This window comes from Polypterus senegalus, chromosome 15, assembly GCF_016835505.1.
Source record: "Polypterus senegalus isolate Bchr_013 chromosome 15, ASM1683550v1, whole genome shotgun sequence".
Classification (NCBI taxonomy): Eukaryota; Metazoa; Chordata; class Cladistia; order Polypteriformes; family Polypteridae; genus Polypterus; species Polypterus senegalus.
In genome coordinates this window covers 67582397-67608879 of record NC_053168.1, presented here as the reverse complement: position 1 = coordinate 67608879, position 26483 = coordinate 67582397, and positions in this window count along the sequence as shown.

The following is a 26483-nucleotide window of genomic DNA, read 5'->3' as shown; positions in this document are numbered from 1 at the left end:
TTGCTAGCACGCTGGAGCTGACCAGTTGGTGCCGTATATTTGCTGAGCAGCCAGCTCATGACCACTGCCGTCCCCTGCAGCCTCACTGTCCCTGGGATTCAGCCGCTGCACTAGACTAGCCTACAAGAATCAGCGTTTACCTCTGTGTGCTTGTGTACAGCCAGTTCAAGCACAGTTGGCTCACTGCTTTACTGAATTTCATCAATGGGGTCGTTTGCACCTTGTACATATTGTTCCAGTAGTTTTTTTAAATAGCTTTTACAGTTCATTGGCAGTGTGTAAAATGATCAGTAATTGTGATGCTCTTTGCATGAAAAAAAATGTGTTCCATTAAAATTTTACATTTTCTTTGTGAATTGTGACATTTACTTAAAAAGTGCAGCAAAAAAGTATTTGACGTCCAGGGGTGCTTTAACCTCCAACTATGTGGCAGTTTAAGGGTTAAAGACTTGGGATTCTACCTCTGACCTGGAAGTGCTGGCAAGTCACATGGGAGGAAGAACAGAAGCACTTCTGAGTCAAGGACTATTTAAAGGACTGCTGGAGACCCAGCAAGTGAGCCGGAGTCAGGAGGAGTAGGACAGAGCTTGCTGGGAGGTGTGGTGGAGAAAGAGAGTGATTAGAATTGTGTTTATTAATTGTGTATTTGTGGCTGTGCTGCTTGGGGCATTGTACAAGAAGAAAGAATGAATAAAAAGTAACTTTTTGGTGCTTTTAACCTGTGTTCCTGTGTCTGTCTGTTGGGGTTAAAGGGGGGCAACAGTGACCCCTATCGTCCACTTCTTACAATGGGTATGAGATTGACAGTCCTGATCTGTGTGGCACAAATGACGGCAGTCATGGCCCCAGACTATTACACAAATGTAGACCTGCATAATGGTTTAGCCATGGAAAAGTCTGCTTGCTAAACTGAACCAATGCTTAGGAATGAAAAATAAAAAAGAGATCTTCTAGTATCTTTTTGGTTTCTCCTAGACAATGATAAAATCAAAAAGAAATAAAATGGAGACTTTTCTTTGGACTCATTCTTCTCATATTTTTCTCCTGGTAATAAATACCCCAACATTCTCTCAAGTGTCTCCTCCTGAGTTTCAGCAGAGATCTCAGCAAAGTCATACAATAAAGGGCTCAGATCTTCCAAGTAGTGTCTTGAATTTTTTTTTTTTTACAGTATGAAAGTATTTGCATTGTGTACTCACTTATATATGTTGAAATGCATGGACAAATGTTTTAGTAATTAAACACTTTACTATGATTACAAAACTGTAGTCCGTGCTGTTGGATAATATCATTAGTTGCTCTCATTTATATTGCTGTGCTCCAATTTCTTTCAGTTTCATTCTGGAAGAAAAGGCAGACAGTGTGGCATAGTGGTTAAGATTTTGGACTTCTAATCTTGAGGTTGTGGTCTCAAATCCTAGTGCTTACACTGAGTGACCATGAATAAGTCACTTCATCTGTCTGTGCTCCAATTGGAAAAACATAAGTAATGTAATCAATTGTATCTCAAATACTGTTAATCATCTTAGATAAAATAAGTCAGTTTAATAATAAGTTAAAAAATACAAAGTCTTCAAAGAAGTTAATACAAGACTAGAAAGAGATTTCACAAAATATATCATGATCTTCAATTGAAATTCTCAATTTTGACTCCCTTTACCTCAGTTTTATCTTCTCTTTTCGTCTAAAAACTATTTCTCCAAAGGAATTATAGGAGAACATCTGTGGCAAAGTTTGTTCTTAAATGAAACATAAATGAGAATTTCTTTAAAGTCTCATTAGCCATTGTCACACATGTGCGCTTAGGAGGCAGTCAAGAAGCCTTGAGGTGAGTGAAACATCACAAGATGAAAGGTTGATTTATGGTACTAACACCTCTCTCTCTTTTTCATTATACCAAAAGAAGAAAAATAATCCCATGTACTCACCACATAAACTTCCCAAGATGGCCACCCAACGTCACTTCCACATCTGACCCAAGATAATGACGCCACTTTCCGGTCCCCTGCTGATGACGTCACTTCTGGTTACCGAGGATGACATCGTGTCTGCTCTCCTGAAGATGATGTCACTTCTGTCACTTCAACGATGACATCACTTCCAGTCTCCCGATGATGACGTCACTTCCGTCCACCCGTTACGACGTCATCTCCTGCCACATCATTTCTCTCAGCCATATTTTTTCTCTATAAAAACGCCATGTCACTATATCCATCTGTCAATTGCTTTCTTGAGTTTTTTTTATCACTTTTTCAAATATTTCTTTGCTTTGTCCACTGGACATTATACTGGGACATTCCACAACTCTTTGTGCATTGTGGAAAAATCCTTTATTCACGACACCATTAAAGATCAACCTTTGAGCTTTAAAATTTTATTATGGAAATTTGTGTCCCAAGTGCCCAAATGCTTAGTCAGTGTTTTTAACAGAAATGGTGATGTGGCACAGTGGAAAACATTTGACTGTCCCAGCTTATTGGAGCGTGTTGTCATCAGATCTGACATGGGTGTATATTAAAAAAAAAAACAACTATAAACACAAGGCAAAACTTCAAATAATGTTTTGTTGTGGTGTTTTCAAGATAGTAAAGGCGGACTAGAATGTATAAATCACTACTTTTCTGCTTTGCTTACCATTTTCCATACTGTCACAACTTTTTCTAATTCTCAAAGTACAGTAGTCTAAAATGGCCATAGGCTGAATACAGCACATCGACAAGTAAGAGGTCAGAAAACCCCACAGAAAAGACAGCGTAGAGACAATTACTTGCAATAGCTGCTCTGATGGTTGGCTCTTATAAGATGTACCTTGTAATGTTCATAAACACAGACACTGACATGCATAAAAGTACATACACATACATCACAGTGACACATATTAGTAGTATACACTAGCAACACTATTACAGGGTGCTGCCTCAGACAAGAACACATTTCCAAAGCAAAGAACATAAAATAAACAAAATCCAGAAGCAAATAAAATTGTACACATAAGACAATATTGTTTTTTCCCAACCTTTTTACAATTAAAGTTTGTTTTGTTTGTTGTATCAGGTCCCTTTCATCAACAGAAGGTTCTAGCCAAACGGCCTGTAAAAATCAGATAGGACATGGCATTGCACTTTTAAACACACACACTTGTACTCCTGTCTAAGCTTAATGCCGGGTATTGAGTTACACTACACTTGCCAAAATCATCTGCATCTTTTGATGTTTAAAAATAATTCACACAAAAGTATTGGGTTTCTAAAGTAAAAGTGCAGCATCTCACCAATAATCCATCTGACTTTATCCCTATTGACTCATCTGACATTTTGACACTTGGAATAAACTTTTATTCATGAAATGGACAGTTAAATTGCTTAAAATGAGAAAAAATATAAATCACACAGTATCCTAAGCATAGTCTGCGGTGAAAGATTGAAAAGGGAGCACTTGTTAACAATCAGAAGACGTCATTTTCCAGATGGTCTGGAACCAAGCAAGGAAAATAAACACATTCTAACAATGTAGATATGCTGTCTAGTCATCTTTAGTGATAATCATCAAAATTGTCTGGTGAATGTTTACAATTGAATCTTTTATATTCATTTTCTCACTAAAATTCTTAAAGCCAAATGACTGGTACTTTGAACATTAAAAGGCATTGTAACTATGGACCATAAAGCTAAATCTAAAGTCATTAGAATAATAACAATAACTAAATGTAAACCAAAACCCTGTTTGCTTCAAATTCCCTCATTGAGTATTAGTCAATTAATTCCTCAGTTCTAATGTTTCCATTTTTGAACAAAATGTACAACTGTTCTTCATTTAACTAAAATAGCAAAAATGTCTTCAAGGATAAATGTCTTGTCATAAGAGGTTTAAACATATTTGGGTCTGCTCAATTAATTAGGGGCTTAATCTAAAGTCAAGACCTACATCTTCTTGTTGCAAAAGTAAACACATAAGAAAAATAAATACATTCCATTTCGAGCTTGTATATATAGTCATGATTTGCTCCATCTGCTCCTAAGGCCTGCATGAAAGTGCAGAGCATTTTACTGCAAACAAATGATGCCATTAAACTTGTATTTCTCTCTGTTTTATCAGAATTTTTGATATCCAAGAAGGTCTAGAGGATACTGGCAGATAGCCATGCTCATTGAAGTACTGGTGTACAATACATCCCCAAACACCCACAAAACTATGTCAGGCTTAAAGTAATGTACTGTCTGAAAGATGGTTCTGGCATTTGTAAACTGGACTCAACGGACTTCACACTGGGGACGCTTACTCAAGAGACTTCTGTGCATCATCTTGGAGACTGGGAAGGCGTAATCTGCTGAAAAAAATACTGTACTTGGAAATCACTGTTCAGATGAGATTGTTGTTTGATGGTGGTTTTGGAGTGACTCTGTCCTGAAATATTTCATAGTTTGATTCCCACGCTCAGATTCTTTGGTATGTAGACCCACAACTATGTTCTCCACCCCTTCTCTTGTACTCTTATACTTGCACTCACTTGGCCTTGAAGGAGACACAACTATGGATTGACTGCTCCTCTGTTGCACTTCTCCTATTTGAGAATGTCTCCTCCATTCACAATACTCCAGGCAGCAAGGCAGAGCAACAGGGCAAGGAAGGGGCAGCAGGCAATACATTTTTATTTAATTATTATAATCATAAACATTCTTAAGCACTTCTAATGTGCCACAATGTGAAACCAAATACAAAGGTACAGCAAATGGGTGAGGAAAATCAATAAAAACAACCTGGAAATATTCAGGAACAGTTATATGTGACGCAGACTGACACACACAATATGTGAGGTTTTGAGCCTCTTAAGGTCACATTGTTGGTCTCATGACATGTGTCTTCTTGATGGCTATGTTCTTCTTTCTCCTCCTCCTTCCTAGCTCTTCTATATCTCTTCCTGCATTAAACTGATGTTTACCAGCTTGTTTAATGCATGTGAATCAAAGGACCACCATCCTGGCTCATCTGAGGTACATAATACCACTCTGGAACAAAATTGGGCATTGGCAGTAATCATGCCCTCTTCCTTTCCTTCCACAGAGCCAAGAAGACACCCACTGAGGGCAGCTGACTCTACCTCTTTCAGTCCTCAGCCTATAAGTCTGGAGACTGCCAGAATGTGGTGCCATTCTGTGATCAGATCATCCTGCAGGATGATGCTCCATCCTTTTGACCAAAGTTCAGAGAAGGCATTGCTTCAACCTTAAGAGGCATCCTAAATTTGTTTTGTTTTTGTATCTGCAATAGAGCGTCAGTTTGTTTAAAGTATTAGAAAGAGTCATCAAAATTAAATAGGGATGGCTATGTTGGCACCCCAAAATTTATTCTTTCCACCCTTACCCCCTCTGAAACGTCATTTTGACAGACCGTGTCAGCAAATGTGCATAAAGTGTGCCTCCACGAAGATAACCAATGGTTTGAGAGCTTTGCTTTTACTCATGTGGAAAATCCCAAAAATGAACATGTTGCCATTTCAAGTTCTGACCTTTCTGCAAAAGCTGTCTGTTTGCTCTTCTGACTGCACAAAATCCCCTCATGTAAAACTACCTTCTGTCCTCACTAACACTTCCTCTTTTATGTGGTGAGCTACACTGTTTTACTGAGATCAGACGTTTAAGCACTTACAGTTTTAAACATACAGCTATAACAACATACAACTATAATCCTTCTCAACAGTTTAAAGAGTATGAAGTATAACATAATAAAATTACATGCCCTTCAATCATATATAGACATATTAATTTAAGCAGAACATATGTTGGCACAGCTTTAGTACTATTGTCCTGGAGACTTCCTAGAAACCCAGCCTTGTCACCACATATGTAGAGTGTCCTCCCTGTTTTTTTAGAAATTCCATTTTACATCCTGCTAAAGAGGTGCATGCTAGGCCAGCTACTGACTCTAAATGAGCTTCGCAGAGCTGACTGCAGGTGTGTGTGTGTGTGTGTGTGAGTGGGGCTATTCACAGCTGGCTCCTGCTTTATATTCAGCATTGCCAGGATTGGCTGTGGCCCAGTCAGAATTTACTATGCACTTTGGAAAAGCGTCCAGCATACAAGAAGTTGCTTGAGACAGCCATGTTTGTAGCATCACGGTGGTTACATTTCAAAGTGCATGTGGCCCTATGATAACCTCTTTTTCCTCATCAAAAGAGGGCCTGGATAATGGTATGATTGCTACCTATAGCAATCATATAGATGAGCAAACATACCACATGCACTTCAGAACAGGTAGTCCACCTGAAGCTAAGCATGTTGTGACATGGCCAGTTCTTGGATAGGAAACCAACCAGGGAAAGATTGGGTTGCTACTTGAAGATGTATTGGCGAGACCAGCAGGGGCGCTTACCCTGTGGTCTAAATGTGAATCCCAGTGCCCCAGTGCAGTGACGAGGACGCTGTGCTGTAAAAATGGGGTTGTCCTTTGGATGAGACAAAAGTCAAAAAATCAAAGTTCTGACTCTATATGGTCATAAAAGATCCATGGGCATCCTTTATTAAGAGTAGGGTGTATCCTGACATCCTGGCTAAATTGCCCAGTACGGCCTAGTCATTCTGGCCCCTTAATCATCCCCTGTCTTTAATTTGCTATCTCTCCTTCACCCCTTCACCACTTATCAGCCAATGTGTAGTGAGCATACTGATGCAAAAATGGCTGCCATTGCATCTTCAAGGTGGATGCTGCACATGGGTGCTGGTTGAAGTGACCCCCCACTCATTATGAAAAGCGCTTTGAGTAGGGAGAAAAGTGTTATATCAATGTAAATAATTATTATTATCATTATTTCTAGGATTTTGAGTGCTTTTTCTGTTTGTGTTTTGTTTGAGTACTGTATGTTTATACCATTCTGTTTATTTTGATTTGAGATGTTTGTAACTATTCGTTATAAAAGGTAAGTGTAGAAAGTATCATTGAGCGAAGAAAATTCCTATACATTCTATGCAGAGTTGTCATTTAATTTTTTTCCAGTCTGTCCTTTGGAATCTTTTTGCCACATTATGATGTCCCTTGTGTTTTGGCCTCTGTTTTTATTTAAACTAAACTGACAAAGATGCCCTTTTTGTGTGACCAGAAAATATATTATTTTATGGGTCTGCTGGCAATAATAACTGTATTGGATGCTTTTATTGTTGTCTAGTATGCAACACACTGCCTGAATAAAAAAAAAACTTTGGACAGTGAAGAGTTGGACTGAATGGCCCAAAAGGACAAGCAAGTAAGCAAACAAGCAAGAGTTTGATGCTGAAGGTAATGAATAAGTCATTACTAAACTCCAAAAGGAAAAACAAAAATCAAAGTAAAAAGCATAACTCAAATGGTCATGGCCAAGTAACAAAACAAGATATCAAAAAAGCTAAAAGTACCTGCTTATGATATAGGTATGTAATAACTTTATTAACCTTTTATGCATAGTTATACTTGCTCTAGGACTTGTTTTGAGAATTTTCTGAGTTAGATAATTCAATAGTGGATTTGTTTTTTTTGATTCTCCTAATGTTTGTATAATATTTTTGTACTGCTTTGTCCACCATTTTGAATTCTTAATCATCACCACTATTTACCTAACCTGTTGTTAGGGTTCATGTTGCCAGGGATGTGGCCTCAAAGGAGCATGTATGGTTTAAAGTTTGGCTGTAGGTGCACATCCTTATTCAATCTGCAGTTTCAAAACATCTTTCAAACCTTTTGCCTGAAATTTACTAATTTATTGCTTTTTGGTCCAGACATCTTGCTTTTTTGTATGACCTCGATTTTGTCTCACATTTTGGTTTTGCTGCTGTACTGTCATCTCCTGTTTTGACTCCATTTTTGCCTGAGCTTGCCTCTGCTGGTTCTCTCTAAAATTACCTTTGTAAGTTTGCTGACATAACAGAACCAAGAGCAAATATTTTTATTTGTATTGAAATACTTAGATTTAAAACCTTTCAAAAAGTTTTACAGGTAACACTGTCATGACATCATATGTCATGCAACATGAGTCACATGGACAGCAACCATGGGAATCATGAACAATGTGATGGTAAAACATTACAAAATGGCATCATCCATATTAAAACACAATGCTGTCATGGTAAAACTAAAATAATAAAAAAAATGATAATAATGATATAAAAATAGTATTAAAATTCTATTACTCACAGCAGAGTCCTCATATTGGGCTCCAAATGTGAGCATCTGTGAGCAAATCACAGCAAAATTAATTAGATAAAAAAACAGCAAAGTAACTGCAAAGACACTAAAATGCCTTGGATGATCATAATATGCAACAACAGGTGTAAGAGCCATTTGCTGGTTATTTAAGTTAAATTAAATGTTTGCCTATATATTAGTGCATAGTTTATGGGAGGTTCTTACAACCCCCACAAGTTGAATTGAATTTTTAATATTTTGCCTCTCTCAGTTTACTGTCACCTTTATTTTGTCAATTAATATTGTTTTTATTAGTGATTTTTGTGATGTTATTCTGCGGCCATTTTGTGGATTATTTTGGGGCATCCATCTCAGTATCTAGTGATGTTGCTGGCACCCATTGCCATCACGTGATCATATGACACTGGCCACATGCATGATTTGTGACATCATCACTGCTACACCATTTAAATCAGCATCGTACTAATCCTAAAACGGAAGAGTTTGAATTTAAAAAAAAGATCAACTTAGTGCATGGAGTTAGTAAATTTAAAAGATTTCCAGGGATTAAAACATTGTCTCGACATCTCCTCTGTTTACCTCAAATGGGATCCTGCAGCCAGAGGAGACGTCCTTCTGACAGGCACAGCCAACCTTTTAACTGGCTGGGGGCCCTTGATGCCATCAGGGTGCCACACTTTGCCTTTCCTCACCTTGCCTTGTTCCTCTGACTCCCACTGCTATTCCCTGGCCTTACGTGAGAGCCCTCCTGACTCCAGCTCCCTTGAACTGCTCAGCCAAAGTGACCGACCCTCTTCAGTCATCTCAAGCATCAGCCACACGCTCCTTCTCAGGGCTCTCTACCCATCAAGCTGCAAGCATCCACTCTAGCACACACTGGGGTCTCCCAATCCTAACGTCTCTATTCTTCATTCCTTTAATCTCCATCTTTCTTTTCTTTCTCTATTCTGAAGCCCCTTCTCTGCTGTGCAGGCTTCTTTTATACTGATAAATCCGGTGCAAGTGTGACCCTCCGCCCACTCCAAGGTGTGAATGAGACACCCGACTGATTCGCTTGCAATTGCATTTGAGTGTTTGATCAGCCAAGCACCACAATCAACCCTGGAGCGGTGTGTACTCACACACACCTTCACCCGTTCAGAGACTGCACACTCCATACTTATTTATTTAAAACTGTACTTTACCACAGACACTTATGATACTGTAACCCTGGGACACATCAAGGAATTGTCCTGCTTTCCTACCTCTTTACCCACTACACAATGTTACTTCCAATATAATAAAAGCACTTGCCATCTACAGACCATCATAAGCTGTATTAATAATGAAGGGTTCACCGACAAAAGCGCGATAGACATATGAACCCTGACAAAACCGCGATGGACAAATGAGCGCCGACAAACCCGCTAACTGGTTTTCGACAAATGTGCGCCGACAAAATCGCCACGACAAAATCGCGAGAGAGGCCAAGAGAGTGGGACACATATGTGTGCATTATGTACACATTATGTGCTAGGTTATAACTGTTATAACTGCTGATGGAATGCCGCGAACAAATAACTCAGTCGAGGGTTGGCATAATGCGTCGTATACAAATTACCAGCAGTCAGGCAGCCAGCAAGTCTAAATACGCTCAACTATCAAGACGTCTTGCTGCAATTCTTCCTACATATGCAGGGCGTGATCTTAAGGACTATCTGCATGCCGTGCTGATGGCATGCCACGTCTCATATGATTGACTTCTAAAATAAATATTATTATATATGCTTTAAACTAGTAATTCATGTTTAATGAAACTTTCTTGATTTTTTCGGCGCGATTTTGACGCCGCATTTAATCGGCGCTATTTTGTTGGCGCTCATATGTCTATCACGTGAATGTCGGGTCACAATAAGGAAGACAAAGTTCAGTACAGGAGGCTTGTGGAGGACCTTGTCTTGTGGTACACAAAGAACCCCATATACAGCTTAATATCAGCAAGACAACAGAGTTGGTTTTGGACATCTGGCATGCCAAAGAACCTCTGAGACCAGTCGCCGTTCATGGGGTGGACATGGAAGTGGTGCAGAGCTACAGGTACCTAGGGGTTCACATGAACAACATACTGGACTCATCTGACAACACAGTAGCACAGTGCAAGAAGAGCCAGAACAGACTGTACTTCCTAGGGAGACTTGGGTCTTTTAAAGCTTGCAGCAAGCTACTGGAGATGTTTTACCAGTCTGAAGCAGCCAGTGTATTGTTCTGCATTGTGGACTCCTGGAGGCTCTGTCTTGGAGCACTTTTACATTATGACACACAATCTATGGACATGAACTAAACTGCAGTGTGCTTTTGAACTGCATTTTAAACTGACAATAAAATTGACTGCCATAGTGAAAAGCAATAAATTAATTGGTTGATATGTTTTTAATTAGAACACGGTAAATCCATGCCAAAATCAATGTTCCATTTGCATAAGTATTGAATTTCAGTGCACGTAACACGATAGGTTGCATTTAATTTTGGCATGGATAATCTTCCATAAATTAGTGCATATAATATTTGAATATTATAATCTTGATTAACCCCATTCCATTCCACGTGGATAAACAAGAAGACAATCGCGTTGTCTAGTGGTATTTCAGGTTACTGTGCCATTACTTGCAATTGTTCATTTCAAAATGAGTATTTCTCCTTAACTGTTCGTGTATCCAGCGGGGGCAAGATCATTCACTAATAGGTACACATTCTTATAAGTCTGTTCTACAAAAATGGCAGCTGTCCTGTCTTTGTCATATGTGCAACGTCTCCTCGTGTTCACACTGATTTATTTTTGGCACTCAGGTTACCTCCCACATCCCACAGACATGAACATTATCTTGATTGGTGACTCCTTATTGACCCAATTTAAAGGAGTGTAGTCTGTCAGGTTTGAAAAATAACAGAACACATGTATTTTTTAATCAATTTCTTGTAAAGTTTCACCAAATTTGTTGTTCTTTACCAATATAAATACCATGTTTTCATTATCTGTGTACATTTGTTACTATTAAGTTAAAATGAAGATATATAGAAACAAAAATTTAGATAGATAGATAGATAGATAGATAGATAGATAGATAGATAGATAGATACTTTATTAATCCCAAGGGGAAATTCATATACTCCAGCAGCAGCATACTGATAAAAAACAATATGTAATAAAATCAAACAATTTAATGCACATCAGTTTAACTAATACCTGCACTGACATTTTACAATAATTAATAGTGGGCATGAAGGATAAAACAATCTGGACTACATGCTACATCATCAGAAGACGAATGCCCACACTGTGACACAAGTCCAATTTAAAGTCACCCCAAAAGTGCACACAGAGGAGATCTGGGGAAGTCTCTGACGGACAAATCTTAGAAAGGGAGGATTTCACACAGGTAATAAATAACCTGAACTAAAATACAAATTACTGAAGATTTGAGGCAGCGGTGACAATCAATGCACCTTCCTCCTAATCTAGTAATCAATGTCTTTTTAAGATTGTTATGAATGTAGTGGACATTTTGCAGGAATTTGTATGTCTGATTCCTAAGAGAGGGGAAAAAAACACACAATGCATTGATTACAGTTTACTAGAAGAATAGACTGGAAATAATGAGTTTAGTAGAAATGCAGTAATAACAGTAGTCCTGTAGGACCAACATTAAGAACCACTTATTTAAGATTTAGATTTTTGGTTGATTCTGTTGTAGTCAGAATGAATGGACACTAGATGGCCCCAAAACAAGGCTTTGGTGGTAACAAAAGGAATAAGACGAACTTATAAAATACAGTATACTAGTATACTGTATACCTCTAGATGACATGTCTATCTATCTATCTATCTATCTATCTATCTATCTATCTATCTATCTATCTATTTATCTATCTATCTACATAATACATAAATATATTATCCAAAGGCTTTGACTATCTTTTCTGTCTTTTTCCTCCTGTTTTCTATTCAGATTTTGTCCTTAAATGAGCAGTGAACGGGCTTGAATCCACAATGGCTCAGATTCATGCCCTAATTACAGATTTACTTAACCTGTGTGTGCTCCAGTTGCGATTCTATTCATCTAAATTTCTTTTAGGAAGTCACTCAGCATGAAAGACTTTGAAAAATCAAATAGTCAAGAAAAAAGCTATCAAACAGCTAGCAAGCGAGATTATTTTGTGAGGGCAGAAAAAAGATCAGGCTTTCAATACAGATGGTGAATAGGGTTTGCTGAGATAGTCTCCAGGTTCCCCATGACACTGGATAAGCAGGTTTAGAAGATGGAAGGATGGGTGGTATTTCCTCCATTTCTAATATATTTATAACAGTTCATCTTCAGTTTTATTTTTTGGTTGATAGGCATGACTGTTACTTTTGTGTCCATATATGAACTCAAATCAAGTTTTCAGTGACTACAGTGATACTTTAAATCTTTGATTTTTGTTTACACCACTTTTCAGTAGCAGTGCTGTTATCCTGCTGGTCTACTTACAGTACCACATGTTTCAAAGAAGACTAGTCTTCTACAATCAGAAAAGCAGAAATTCATCAAAGTTTCTCAGTATACTATTATTGCCATACAGTCTTATAGAGTACATTTAGTGCCAATGACCAATCCATACACTGGTTCTTGCCGAATGTAGATTACCTGTTATGAGGGATAGAGGGCACTTTTGGAATAACACCAAGCCCAGAATAATGCCAAGGAAGGCAAACGTATTAAGTAACAGATGTTTATTAATAAATAGAAAACAGAAAGGGAGTAACAGAGAAAATTAAGGGTAAACAGTAATGGAGGCCAAATAATAAGACTCTGAAAGGCTCCTTTGGCCCTCCTGAGCCTGGTCCCGGACTTGAGCATCAAACAACAATATACTTTCTCTTTACTTTATTTTTTCTCCCACCATTGAAATGCTTGTCACCATCTCTCGTTCCACTTCCACATTGACCTGCTTTCGGTCTTGGACACGGCGTCAAACCCTTCCCAGAATCACTATATGGTCCTATTTTTGCTCAAATTTTGCACTCTTTGTAGCCTTAAAAGGTCAATTCTCCTTGCCAGGCCACGCTATCCATTACTGGAATATCTGCCCTCTTGTTCTATTGGAGAATCATGGCATGTTTACACTAGAGCATGCTTTTTTTCTTTTGGTAATGATTCCTCTATTGTAGTCCTTCTGGGGATTCCAACACATTTACAAGACATTACTGCATTGGACTACAAAATTGGTGTTGCCATTGCCGTACATTATTTATATGTATCATCTGAAGCTGCCTAAAATTCCAGTCCTCACTGAATGTCCCCCACTATGCTAATGATAAAAAAGTGAATCTGAAGTCAGCCTGCCTGTGTGCCATTAACACATTCATTGCATGTCAAAATGTTTTTGTGTACACATCCTAATGTCATAAAGGACTGTTAAAAAATATACACTTGTTAGCTTTGTTTCTTTTGCAAGTACCTGCAGAATTATAGTGTAAAAGAAAATATTATTAATAGCTACATATATAGGCTAGCTCACTGATCCAGCAGCCTTGGCTTGAATCCCACACTTGCTCATTGTCCATTCTCCTCATGCCTACACAAGTCTTCTCTACATACTTCAATTTAGTTTTGCATCCCAAAGTCATGTAAGATAGATTAAGTGCTAATTCTAAACTGGTCATTTTTTGTGTGCATGTGCCTATGTGTACCGCAAAGGATTCTCACCCTCTTATTAGTTTTTTTCTGCATTGTGCCCAATGCTGCCTGGATAGACTGTGCTCCCATATTCCTGTTCTTGAGCAGGGTTCAGAAAAACAGCTATAGAAAATGAGTGAATGAAGGATTCAATTAATAAATTAAAACGAACAAATGAATGTAACAAATGTGCCTAAACTCTCTGCCATTCTAAGTTGTAGTCAAGCTGTAACTACCTAGCCTGAAAAAAAAAACAGTAAGAGAAATAATAAAACATGATGATGATGGCTCCATCTGTCTGGGTAGACAATAGACCTGGCTGGATATGCAGCAGAGTTACCTGTGGCTGAGCAAGCCGATTCTTGAGTGGTAGTTCTTGTCACCAATGCTTATGGTTGCAGTTGGGTGCTTGCTGTCACAGATTTTCTCCTCTCTGTTTTCTCTGACCACAGTTAGGTTCTCTTCTCCTCTGCCATGGTGGTGCCTAAATGTACAACCTTGCCACCAGGCATAGGCAATAATACAATACAATACAATTTATTTTTGTATAGCCGAAAATCACACAAGAAGTGCCCCAATGGGCTTAAACAGGCCCTGCCTCTTGACAGCCCCCCAGCCTTGACTCTCTAAGAAGACAAGGAAAATCTCCCAAAAAACCCTTGTAGGGAAAAAAATGGAAAAAACCTTGGCAAAGGCAGTTCAAAAAGAGACCCCTTTCCAGGTAGGGTGGGCATGCAGTGGATGTCAAAAAGAAGGGGGTCAATACAATACAATACACAGAACAGAACAAATCCTCAATACAGTATAAAAATAAAAAATTTTACAAGTATGGAGCAGAATTTAACAGTAGATTATATCACATAATATGATTTGGATTTGTTTAGAGTCCTGGAGACCTCAGCCATCAAGCTGCCTCCCCCATTTGGCCATTCCACAGCTGAAACAGTGCTAGGCCAGCCAATCTGATGATAGGACACCTCTACCTCACGATTCCTGCGATCCTTCATCAGGGATGACTTTACCTTATGCAGGCAAAACAACGTGGTAGGTGGGCCGTGGCACCAAGTGTCACATTTAAGTACCGAGGGGACAAACAGAATAGGTGAGGGTTAGTAACAAATTATAGCTATCATGTTATTTATGTTTTAGTGCTAATTACTAACAACAGAGATGCAGTCTATACAGTTAATCAGCAGCTCTAGTCAGGATATGCTAAACGGAAGTAGTGAGTCTTCAGTCGGGTTTTAAAAGCTGAGACCAAAGGGGCATCTCTTAATATAAAATAGACATAATAAAAAGACAATAACAAATGAAATAACATTCTCAAGTACAATACAAAATTTAATGATTCAGCTTTGTAAGCTACATTCATTTTTATAATGAAATGAATAAAAGGTTAACAAACTTCAGAAATACATTTGTTTCCAATAGATGTGTCAATCAATCATTCTGTCATTCATTCATTTTCCCGGTGCTGCATCACAGAGTATAGTCAGACTGAATTGAGCAACAAAGATTGAACCAACAATGCATAGGATATCAGCCCATTGCAGGGCACACTCATATTCACTCACTCTCAGTCCAATTCAGAGTTATCAGTTAATGCAACATAACCATCATGGGCACACTGGAGTACCTGAAAAAAAAAACAGGGAGACCAAACAGATGATACACAGTAAGGAAACTGCAAACCAAATCCTGGCTCCTGGGCGCCTCTGCTGTGTTTTGGGTGTTGAGTTTTGTTTGTTATTACATGGAAAAGTGGAACTATTTCACAATATCATAGATGTCAGGGTCATAATGATCTCCTTTAGACATCTAGTGATATTGACTCTGTTAGCCCCATATTGCCTATTGTCAATAAATGTGCTCTACTGAATATTTTGGAACATACTTTACGTCTCTCTAGTTCATAAATGTGTATTGTCCTTTTGTTAGGTTTTAGTATGGGAATTTAAAAATACTACCTTGTCTTGTGAAAGAAACATCTGCTTGATTGGTAGTTATGGGTCAGTTCTGGAGCCTAGTAGTTGACTTACTTGCTGATATGTGATGTAATTTGTTTATTTTTGCTTTGTATTGTCTGTTATCTCAAAATAAATCCATTGTGTTTGAACTCACTTTCAGGCTGGAAGCTTTTCTTGTGAGTACTGCACGGAATGGATTTTTATTGGCACTCTTGTCTGTTTCAACCAAAGAGATGAAAAAATGGATGACATGTTTTCAAAGATTGCTAATAACATATATTTACACTTTATCATTGTGTTGTGATAGATCTTCCATCATCTCAGATTGTTTCTGTTACCACATATATTGTGGAAATTCCTAACCAAGAATTACCTAAACAAGTTGCATATATTTTTTTTAGTTTAAAAGATGATAAAAAAATATTTTTATTAAAAGTAGGACCAAACTAAAATCCCCATGCAGAATTTTAAGATACTTTGGTTATTCATTTTAAGTTGTTTTAAAATGTACCTATATCACTGATACCTTTATCCAAGGCAACTTACCACATTTATGATACAATCAGTTACATTTCTGTTGGTTTTACAACTGAAACCCAGGCAGGTCAATTGACTTGCTCATGGCCACACATTATCAGTAGCACGATTCAAACCCGCAATCATAACAGCTACACCACACTGCATAACAGCTACACCACACTGCCTGCTGTCATAGTATAAATTTTAACACATAGTCTTTCCCAATATAATTACGGAATGTGAAAACAAAAGAAAACCTCTTTTTCCCTCAGATAATTTAAGTCCAACAAGGTATCTATTTAATGATGGCATTAGATAATTTTAAGATAATATCATAATAGAAATCAAGAGGCCAGGTGTCTTTCCATCTTCAGCTTTATTATTACTTAGTTCTTTATTCATATCAGCCTTAGATGCACTCCGTCTGTGCTTGTTCTAACAAACCTCTGACTCCAGAATCATTAAATGTGTCTATAGCAAGGCCGACACTTACTGCATATCTATGGCAATTAAATTATGTAGGCTTATAAAGGAGGAAAGCTGATCAGCAGTGAGTGTTAAAAAAAAGAAAAAGTCAAAGACCTATCTAAGCTAAACCATTTATACAGGCTATGAGCAAGTAAATCTGTTAAATCTGGTTCATGTGTTGATTTTTGGCAAGCAAGAAAAATATAACTCCAGGGACTCCTGTGCTTCTACATTTTTTACTCTAAGGCTTCATGTTACAGTGTCTTCATACATTGTTCAAGTGCACTGACCTTGATCTATCCCTAATTGAAAAGAAGAAAAGCCATAAGTAAAGGCTGCTATGGCTGGGTCAGAGCCATGTAATATTCTTTAGAGAATACAAATCATATACTGCTTGTGAGCCCCCCACAAACACCACCACTTAGCCTGTCTCCTAAGAGTCTCTAAACAGGACTTCCTAGTAAATCCTCCCTCTCTCCATCTATTGAGTCTGCCTCAATCTTAAATCATTGACACCCACCTTTTTCTGCAACTTGATTACTTGAATTTTCAGACCTTGAAGAAAGTGCATTTTGAATATAGTGAAACTGGAGAGCGCTAAATATTAGAAAACGGGGCCTTAGGGAGCTCAGCATCTCACTGACGAACAAACTGAATTGACAAAAGAACTCTACTGTCCTTATTATTTTGTTGTTGAGATGTGTTGTAAGCATGCTTGCAAAAAGGAGAACATTACATAATTTTATCAACGGATACCTCTAATTAAAAAGCTGCATAAAAGAAAATAACATACCACTCACAAATCCAATTAATGGTGCACAGGGCTGGGCTTATGCTTGCATCACTGGGTTCCAATTCACCAAATGGCTCACTCACACATAAAACTACAGAGACAATGTAGTATCACTAATCAACTTACAATGCATATCTTTGTTGATGTGGAATGGAAATTAAAGTAAACAGAGAAAAAGCCCACGCAGACATGAAAAGAGCATCCAGACTCCACTCAGACAACAACTGGGTGAGGGATTCAAACCCAGGAGGCTGTGATGCAGCAGCATTGTCTGCTACACAAATGTGCTACCACATACTGTAAAATAAAGTGTTTTGCAAATTTGAAATAACACAGTTTGCAAGCTCGAATGTTTCCCATTTATTGCATGTATTGTGCATATGGTGTTGGAGAAAAGGGAATTGTGGTGCATTTCTCTTCTCTTCTCCTCTCTTCTCTTCTCTTCATCAGACAAGGGAGACAAGGAAGAAGAATAGATTGCACAAACAAAAGGAAGAGAGGTGCCAAGGCAGGTTTCATAGATCCACATTTTTATAGGATGGATGCCCATCTTTGCTATAGGAGACAAGTCTCAACTGCGTCACCCTATCTGTCACTAGGAGTAATCCGATGATTTCTTGGTCCTTTAACACTGTTATTCAAAAAGATTTTATTTTAAAATGTAATAAATTATTTTAGTAAATTTTCATCTATCCATCTATCTGTTTCTGTGTCAGCTCAAAGTTGAGGGAGTGGGAACCATTCCCAGTAGCATTTTAATCAAAACTATTTTTTTGCAATATATTTTATGAGTAAAATCTATAATTTCATATTCCTGTACTCAATCTGTGTTTTGTGTACATTTTCTATATGGTGTAATTTTAGCTTTCTTAATCGATGTTATCTGTATGTAAATGCCAGAACACTCCCAAATCACTCCTGTGACTCCTATGAATATGTTCTCAGCAGACTTATTTAGTATGTGTCACATTCAAGTCCTTGGGAGACAAAGACATATTTTGTGGAAGAAACATTCAGACTTTAAAGGACAGTTCCTTACGTGCAACAATGTAAAGGAAACACTGGAGAAGTACATTTTTATTTAATTGAATCAAAAGATCAATGTTAGGACAAAACAATTTCAAGGTTACAAGGTAAGATTTTTTTTAACTTGTGTCACACACGTGCGCATAGGGGGAAGCTGAATGGACCAAGTGAAGGTAATTCCGTGGCAGGCCAGGCATGTCTCTGTTGTTTCTGCAGACCAAATACGGGGAATTCTGCCTGATTCAACTTTGAAGACACTAATTTCAATTCCGTCCTCAAGACTGAAGTCACTTCTGATCATTGGGTTAAGACTGACGTCACTTCCGGTTCTGGGGCCAAGAACGACATCACTTCTGGTTGTGGGGCCAAAAACATCACTTCCAGCTCCAGCCCTCAATGACATCACGTCTGGTTCCCTGCCCTATATAACAGACCACTTCCTTCTCAGTTCAGTTCAATCTTGGACACCAAACAATTCACTTCAAGTGTGACTTTTTATACCCTTTTTGCAGCCATGGATAATATACGGATGGCTGCCCCAACCTTTTTGTGTTTGTCGAGGCTGATTATTTTACACTTGTAACACTTGCTGGCCACTGACTTGACTTGATCATGGTGCAGAAGAATGGCGACATGTTTCATGTTGAAATGCAAGTGTGAATTTTATTGTACTCCATCATTTAACAGTGACTTCCAGAAAAACACTTATATTTTTTTATAATAAAATAATAATAATTTAGATAATGTTTAAACAAGTCATACCTTAGTGGGCCTCAATGTATCATCATTTTAACTCACAAGCAGTCATGAACAAAATGATTTGTGTGAAATTGAAATTAGGAGAAATTTGTGACATTCATACAAGAAAAAAGCCATTCAATTCCTGTCTGGAATAATTTTCATGCATTAATTCCAAATGGATTTAATATATAAAAAGCATCTCCATTGGAAAAAAGAAATCACTCAATTAATTTTCTGTCTCGTCAAGACTTTTTGTCGAGCCATTAGTTGTGTGTTGTGGTAGTATGTACTATGACGACCACTTTGTCAATCATGATGAAAGTTTTTGCAATTGCAAGCCTAAAGATGCTCAAATTCAAACAAGCAATCTGAACACATACCACACAGAAAATGTGTAAAAGAACAGTGGGCTTACTCTTCTCTTCCTATGGCTCTTAGTTTCTTCTCATTCATCATCCCATCAGGAACATTGTTGCTTTCTTTTGGTGTAAAGCACCTCCTCTTTCCTCTCACTGTTCTGCATTTTAAATATTCACCCATTACATACTTCTAGCTATATGTAAGTATGACCATTTTGACTTCTACTTTATTGATTTTAAATGTGCACTTAACATCTATTACCTTCCTGCTATTAGATTTTATAGCCTGCTGTACACTGTTTGTACAAGAGGTGAAAACTTTATTAGGCTGCCCTTCCCACATAATTGATTCTAGTCAGTGCCCACTTTATGAAGGAAATATTTTATTGCCATAATGTTGTTCGGTGCATGGCTTTTGTTTGGTAAAGTTCACATAAATTAATCATCCGCACAAGTATAAACTGTAACAACAACTGGAATCATCATTCCCCAAAGCCAACTTAATGTAAATGTACACCAATCAGCCACAACTTTAAAACCAATGGCTGTTGAAGTGAATAACATTGATTGTCTCGTTGCAATGGCACCTGTCAAGGGGTGGGGTATATTTGGCAGCAAGTGAACAATCAGAGTTCTTTAAGGTGGTGTGCTGGAAGCAGGGAGAACAGGCAAGTGTTAGGATCTGGACAACTTTGACAAGAGACAAAATATGATGGCTAGACAACTGGGTCAGAGCATAATCAAAATGGCAGGTTTGATGTTTAGTACCTATCAAAAATGGTTCAAGGAAGGACAAGTTGTGAAACAGCGACAGGTTCACGGGTATCCAAGGCTCATTCACGCATGTGGTAAGCGTAGAACAGCTTGTCTTCTCCAACCCCACAAAAGATATACTATAGCGTAAATTGTTGAAAAACTTTATGTATGAGAGAACAGTGTCAGAATACAGATTGCATTTCAGTTTGCTGTGTATGGAGCTGTGCAGCCCCAGACTGGTTAGAATGGCCATGATGACCCCTGTTCACTGCTGAAAGTGCCTACAATGGACGTGTGAGCATCACAACTGGTCCATGGATAATGCACCCTACCACATTGAAAAGGTTGTTCATAGACATGACAAAGAGTTCAAGATGTTAACTTGGCCTCCAAATTCCCAAGATCTCAATCTATTCAAGCCTCTGTGAGACGTGCTGGAAAAACAAATCCGATCAATGGAGGCCCCACATCCCATCTTACAATACTTGAAGGATCTGCTGCTAACGTCTTGTGGAGTCTATGCCCTGATGGGTCAGAACTGTTTTGGTGACATGAAGAGAACCTACACATTTATATGAAAAAGGTTTGGCGCCCTGTTATGCTTAGAAAATGATATGGTATGGTTTTAATGTTAATGTGGCTGATCAGTGTATGTTTGTGTTATTTCCAGTGTGCCTGACTACTGTAATGTGTTATTCACTGACTGCTCAAATTGCTGTTTATGCTGCTTTCATTTTAGATAGATAGATAGATACTTTATTAATCCCAAGGAAAATTCACATAATCCAGCAGCAGCATACTGATAAAAATATATATATATATTAAAACACTGTTGCAAGAATTATTACTCAAAACAGAATATATGAACATTAGCCCTTAGCTAAGCTTAGAGCTGATTTCAAAAGTCTTAGTTTAATATTTAAAGCCTTAAATGGCCAAAGCCTTGCTTACTTATCTGATTTTAATATTCTTAAAAACCAGAGCACACATTAAGAACTCAATATGCTAGATTCCAAACATTTATAAAATAACAGTGGGAGGTTGAGCTTTTAGTTACAGGGCCCCAAAGCTGTGGAATGACCTGCCTGCTAATAAAAGAGGTGCCTTTTCAGTCTTGACTTTTAAATCCTGTTTGAAGTCTCACTACTTTAGTCTAGCACACCCTGACTAGAGCTGCTGTTTAACTTTGCGCACTGCAACTCTGTTTTGTTAGTCATTTGTACAAAGGTATAAATAATACAATATGTATTAACTGTTATTAACTGTTACTAACCCTGCTCTATTCTGTTTCTCTTCTCAGTATCTTGATGTGATACTTGGTGTCACTGATTTAATGCCAAGCTACTCTACTGCTTATGGAAAAATCATTTCAGATAAAGGAACATTGGAATCATTGGATGGATGGATTATCTCATAAGATTGGATGGCCCATAGAATGTTGAGGAGGGTGTAGGTGGCTAGCTGGTGTCCAGGACTCTAATTGTGTCGGACTTATCTTTGATGTTCTCTCATACAATATTCATCTCCACCATTGACAATTGACCATAGTTTAGCAATTAATTAATGGACAGATATTGTGGGTTTCCATTTTTGTTAATGAGTTCCTGCTTTGTTTTCTGGTACATTTTAACAATTCTGTATCTATATATGTATTAATTCTGTATTTAGTAATTAGTATAATCTATATGTGTTCACAGCATCTCATACCAAAAATAAGTTGTATTGTATGTGTGGTGATATGTTCATCAGATTGTTAAACTTGACTGATGAAGTCAAAATGATAGGTTTTATCATCTCACTGCTTGTTGGTAAGTAGTTTCATGAAATTGGCTAACCCTTGTTTTTATTGACCTAAGACATTTTCCTGATGTAAGAAGAATTAACTAAGTCTAGGCAGTATGCAATGGATCACAAAATGGTGTGCATTTGGGGGACAGCTTTAATGCTCAGATAACAGTAATTTCCTGCTGTAACACCAGAAAGCACTGTTAACTGATATTTTTATCTTCCTCTCTCTGCAAACCAGGGGCCTCATGTATAAATGGTGCATACACACAAAAATGTTGTGTATGTCTGTTTCCACGCTAACATCACGATGTATAAAAACTAAACTTGGTGTAAAGCCATGCACATTTTCACACCACCTAAATCCTTGGCGTACACAAGTTCTCCACTCAGTTTTGCAAAATGGCGGCACCCAGCATCAAAGCAGTGTTTTTGTTCCAGTGTGGTTTCCCTTTCTTTTTTAGATGCACATCCCTGACGGCTTTATCAAATACACTGAAATTAACCGCATATTGTTTATTAGTTTAACGCATTTGATTGTAATTAACCCGTAACAATATAAGGAATGCCCAAACTATTCCAAATACCATAGCTGCTTTAGCATTGTTACTCTCAACTATTTATCCCACTGTATCTGAGTGTAGAATCACAGCTCTACAGCAGCTGATCGGAAAGAGAATTATCAGAATTCAATCAGTCCATCAAGTGCTCCTTATAGAACTATTTGTACTTATAAGTACAATACCTCACTGTAAACATATAATATTGCACAACCTGAGCCACTTTATAAAGCGCATACAGTAATCCCTCCTCCTTGCATTCCAGACCCCCCCGCGATAGGTGAAAATCCGCGAAGTAGAAACCATATGTTTCTATGGTTATTTTTATATATTTTAAGCCCTTATAAACTCTCCCACACTATTTATAAATATTCCCCACAGAGTTATACAGCATAATCCCTTTGTATTCTCTTAGATATTAGGTAAGATTCATTGAAATTATGTATATAAACACACTGTTTATATACAGTAAAACCTAAATATTATTTTAAAGATATTGAGTGTCTCCGACAGCACATATGTTACAGCCATTACGATAGACATGCCACCAGCAATAAATACGTACAATACAAGAAAAATAGTATACAGTAAATGTGTGTACAGTGACACTAAACGCACGTACATGTACTAAGTACTGTAAGTAGAAAATTAATTATGGTTACTCACCAACAATGACACGATGACTTGTCCGATAACAATGAGTTTTATTTTACTGCACAACAAAGGAGAGCGTTACAGTTCTTAAAGGAGCCACTTCAGGCGATTGTGTAGCACTGCCATTGTTCTTCTTCTGGCAGTCTTCAATGCAAATCCCTAAAGCAGATTCCATCCAGACTACTGCCTTATTACATCCACTTACAACTCGTTTTGCACCCTGGTTAAAAGGACACTGCGGCTGAAGATCTTATATTCCTTTCCTACTTTTTAAATAAAAAGAATCGTAGCCTTCAACAAATCCAAAACGTTTATCTTTTCAGCAATCATTAACATCTGCCGTTTGCACTTGGGCACGGCCCCTAAAGCAGTAGCAGATCGTTTTGGAGCCATAATGAAGGGCTTGACTATGCACAAAGATAAACACAAAAGAGCACAAAAGTTAACTCTTTACACAGCGAAACATGTTGATGCTGAATGAGCGAGACGAGACTTCCTGGTTAACACTGCATTCAGCACGCAGGAACTTAACTGCATGCTCTGATTGGTTAGCTTCTCAGTCAGGAGAACTTAACTGCGTGCTCTGATTGGTTAGCTTCTCAGTCATCCGCCAATAGCGTCCCTTGTATGAAATCAACTGGGCAAACCAACTGAGGAAGCATGTACAGGAAGTAAAAAGACACATTGTCCGCAGAACCCGCAAAGCAGCGAAAAATCCACGTTATATATTTAGTTATGCTTTCATATAAAATCTGCGATAGAGCGAAACCGCGAAAGTCAAAGCGCGATATAGCGAGGTATTACTGTATTTACATATGATGATGATTTCATTTTTAAGATGAAATGCAGCAAAATATGTTTTTTACATTATACATATCAAATTTTAACATCATTTAAATAATCTATATTGTTAATAATTAAACATGTGAGGACACGGTGGACATCGGTAGCGACGAGCTGGTGCTCCATTCAGGGATTGTTCCTTCCTCGTGCTGTATTTTTGCGGGGACTGTGCAACACTGGAAGGATAGATGGATGGAATAATTAAACATGTACTTCAAAGATATTTCAATGTTCCTTAAAAGTTTTGAAGAATCTGCATTCTAAGCTTACAGATGGCTTAACGTCTATTACAGAGCTGATTGTGTGGCGATTGGGTACTTGGAGAAAGAAAAGGAAGGAAAGGAATTCGGAGGTTAGTACGTTTGAAAGAGACAGTACTGCTGCAATAAATTATTTCATTGAAGGTAGCGCACAGCGCAGCAAGCATCTTGCGTGAGGCAGAAGCAATCTTTGGATGGGGCGCCAGCTCATTACTATCACTGCGCCACCGTGTTCCCATGTTTAATAACATACTTTAATTCTTATCATCATGAAAATTATATCAATTATACATCTCAGTATTTAATTTATTCAGAGAGCTGTAATATCATGAATGTAATGGATTTTGTGTCCTGTTGGAGGAAGAGAAACCTCATTTAAGAAGCACGTAGTGACTCACACACATAGAGCACATAGAAGAACACATAGAAAACAAAGCATTTAATGTGCTACTTTCGTTACGATGGTATTTGAGAAACTAGTAAATTAAATGATTTTAAGATAAAGTTTATGATGTTCTACTTCAATGATAAAATAAACTATGTGATTAAAGTGGAAAGTTTGAGATTAAAATTGGCATTTCAAGCTTTTTTTGCCACTGTGGGCCTATTTTTTCTCTTTTCTCTGTACCCTAATAAGCTTCCATATGACTCTCAGGTGGTGGGTTACGACTCGCCTTTTCACGGCAACTTTGATATCTGACAACTTCTTTTTTATTTTGGGCACTGTGCGACTTTGTAAACTTGAACTTTCCAGTTTCTCTGATACTCTATGTCACTTGATCAACTTCCTTTTGTTGTTTATACCACTGTTTAAACCAACAAATAGTACGTTTTTCCTTGCTTCCACTTGGTATTCGCTGAAATTCTTCTATTTTCCCCGGTGCTTTTGCCATTGTCTTTTCACAGAATGCTAAACTTAAAGGCTATTTATATTGATTTGCATATTCAAAGATGCGTAATTCTAGGAGGAGTTGGGTAGTGGTAGCAGGCGCGTGAATGTGTATTACTTTTCACACTGACCGGGATTTACTGTATGGAGGGGAAGAACGTGGAAGTTAGCATACACATAGATTCATGCATCTGGATTTTTTTGTGCGTATGCACACTTTCGTCCATACGCCATGTTTTAGTATGAATTCTACACACTGCGTTATGCATGAGGCCCCAAAAGATTGACAACCTTACCATTTCTGACGTTACTTCAAGTGTCCACCTACCTGGACCGGCCTGCCAGTAGTTAATATTTCCAGAAGCTCCGCCATTTTGAAGTAGTCTATTCCAGAGGTTTGTGTTTACATGATGTTTATTTACTTTGTCAATGTGCTTATTTTATTTGATTATATGGGGTTAGCCAAGGTAATGACAGAGGTTGGCACAATATGTGCAGAATGATGGGTGGGCTACCATGAGTCAGGTAACAGCTCAATAAAACAGCAATGCCAAAAGACACCTATGAGAAATACACACCTTATGTCTTATCATGGATGTGATATTCAAATTCAAATAAGTGGACTAAGAAGCACAAAACTTTTATTTTATTTTGTGTATCTTGTTACCTCACATTTAAGGGATAATTTTTACATAACAGTTTCAGTGATGCCATTAAGTTATCTTCATACACTTCTGATTCTTAATTGCATGAAATAAAGGCATGTGCTAAATAAAGCAATAGGTTGTAAATGTATCACTTTAAGACTAATAAAAAACGTTTTTAGATAAAACTCAGGTAGTGTCTGATAACATGAGCAACTTTTCAGTAACTTATTAACAAAAATTGCTACTGCATGTTGCAGACCAGTAGCTGGAGAAATCAAAGTGTGTTTTTCTGTTTCTTCTGGATAAAATAATGTAAATGCAAAGCAAGTGGTACTGCCCAGTCCAAGG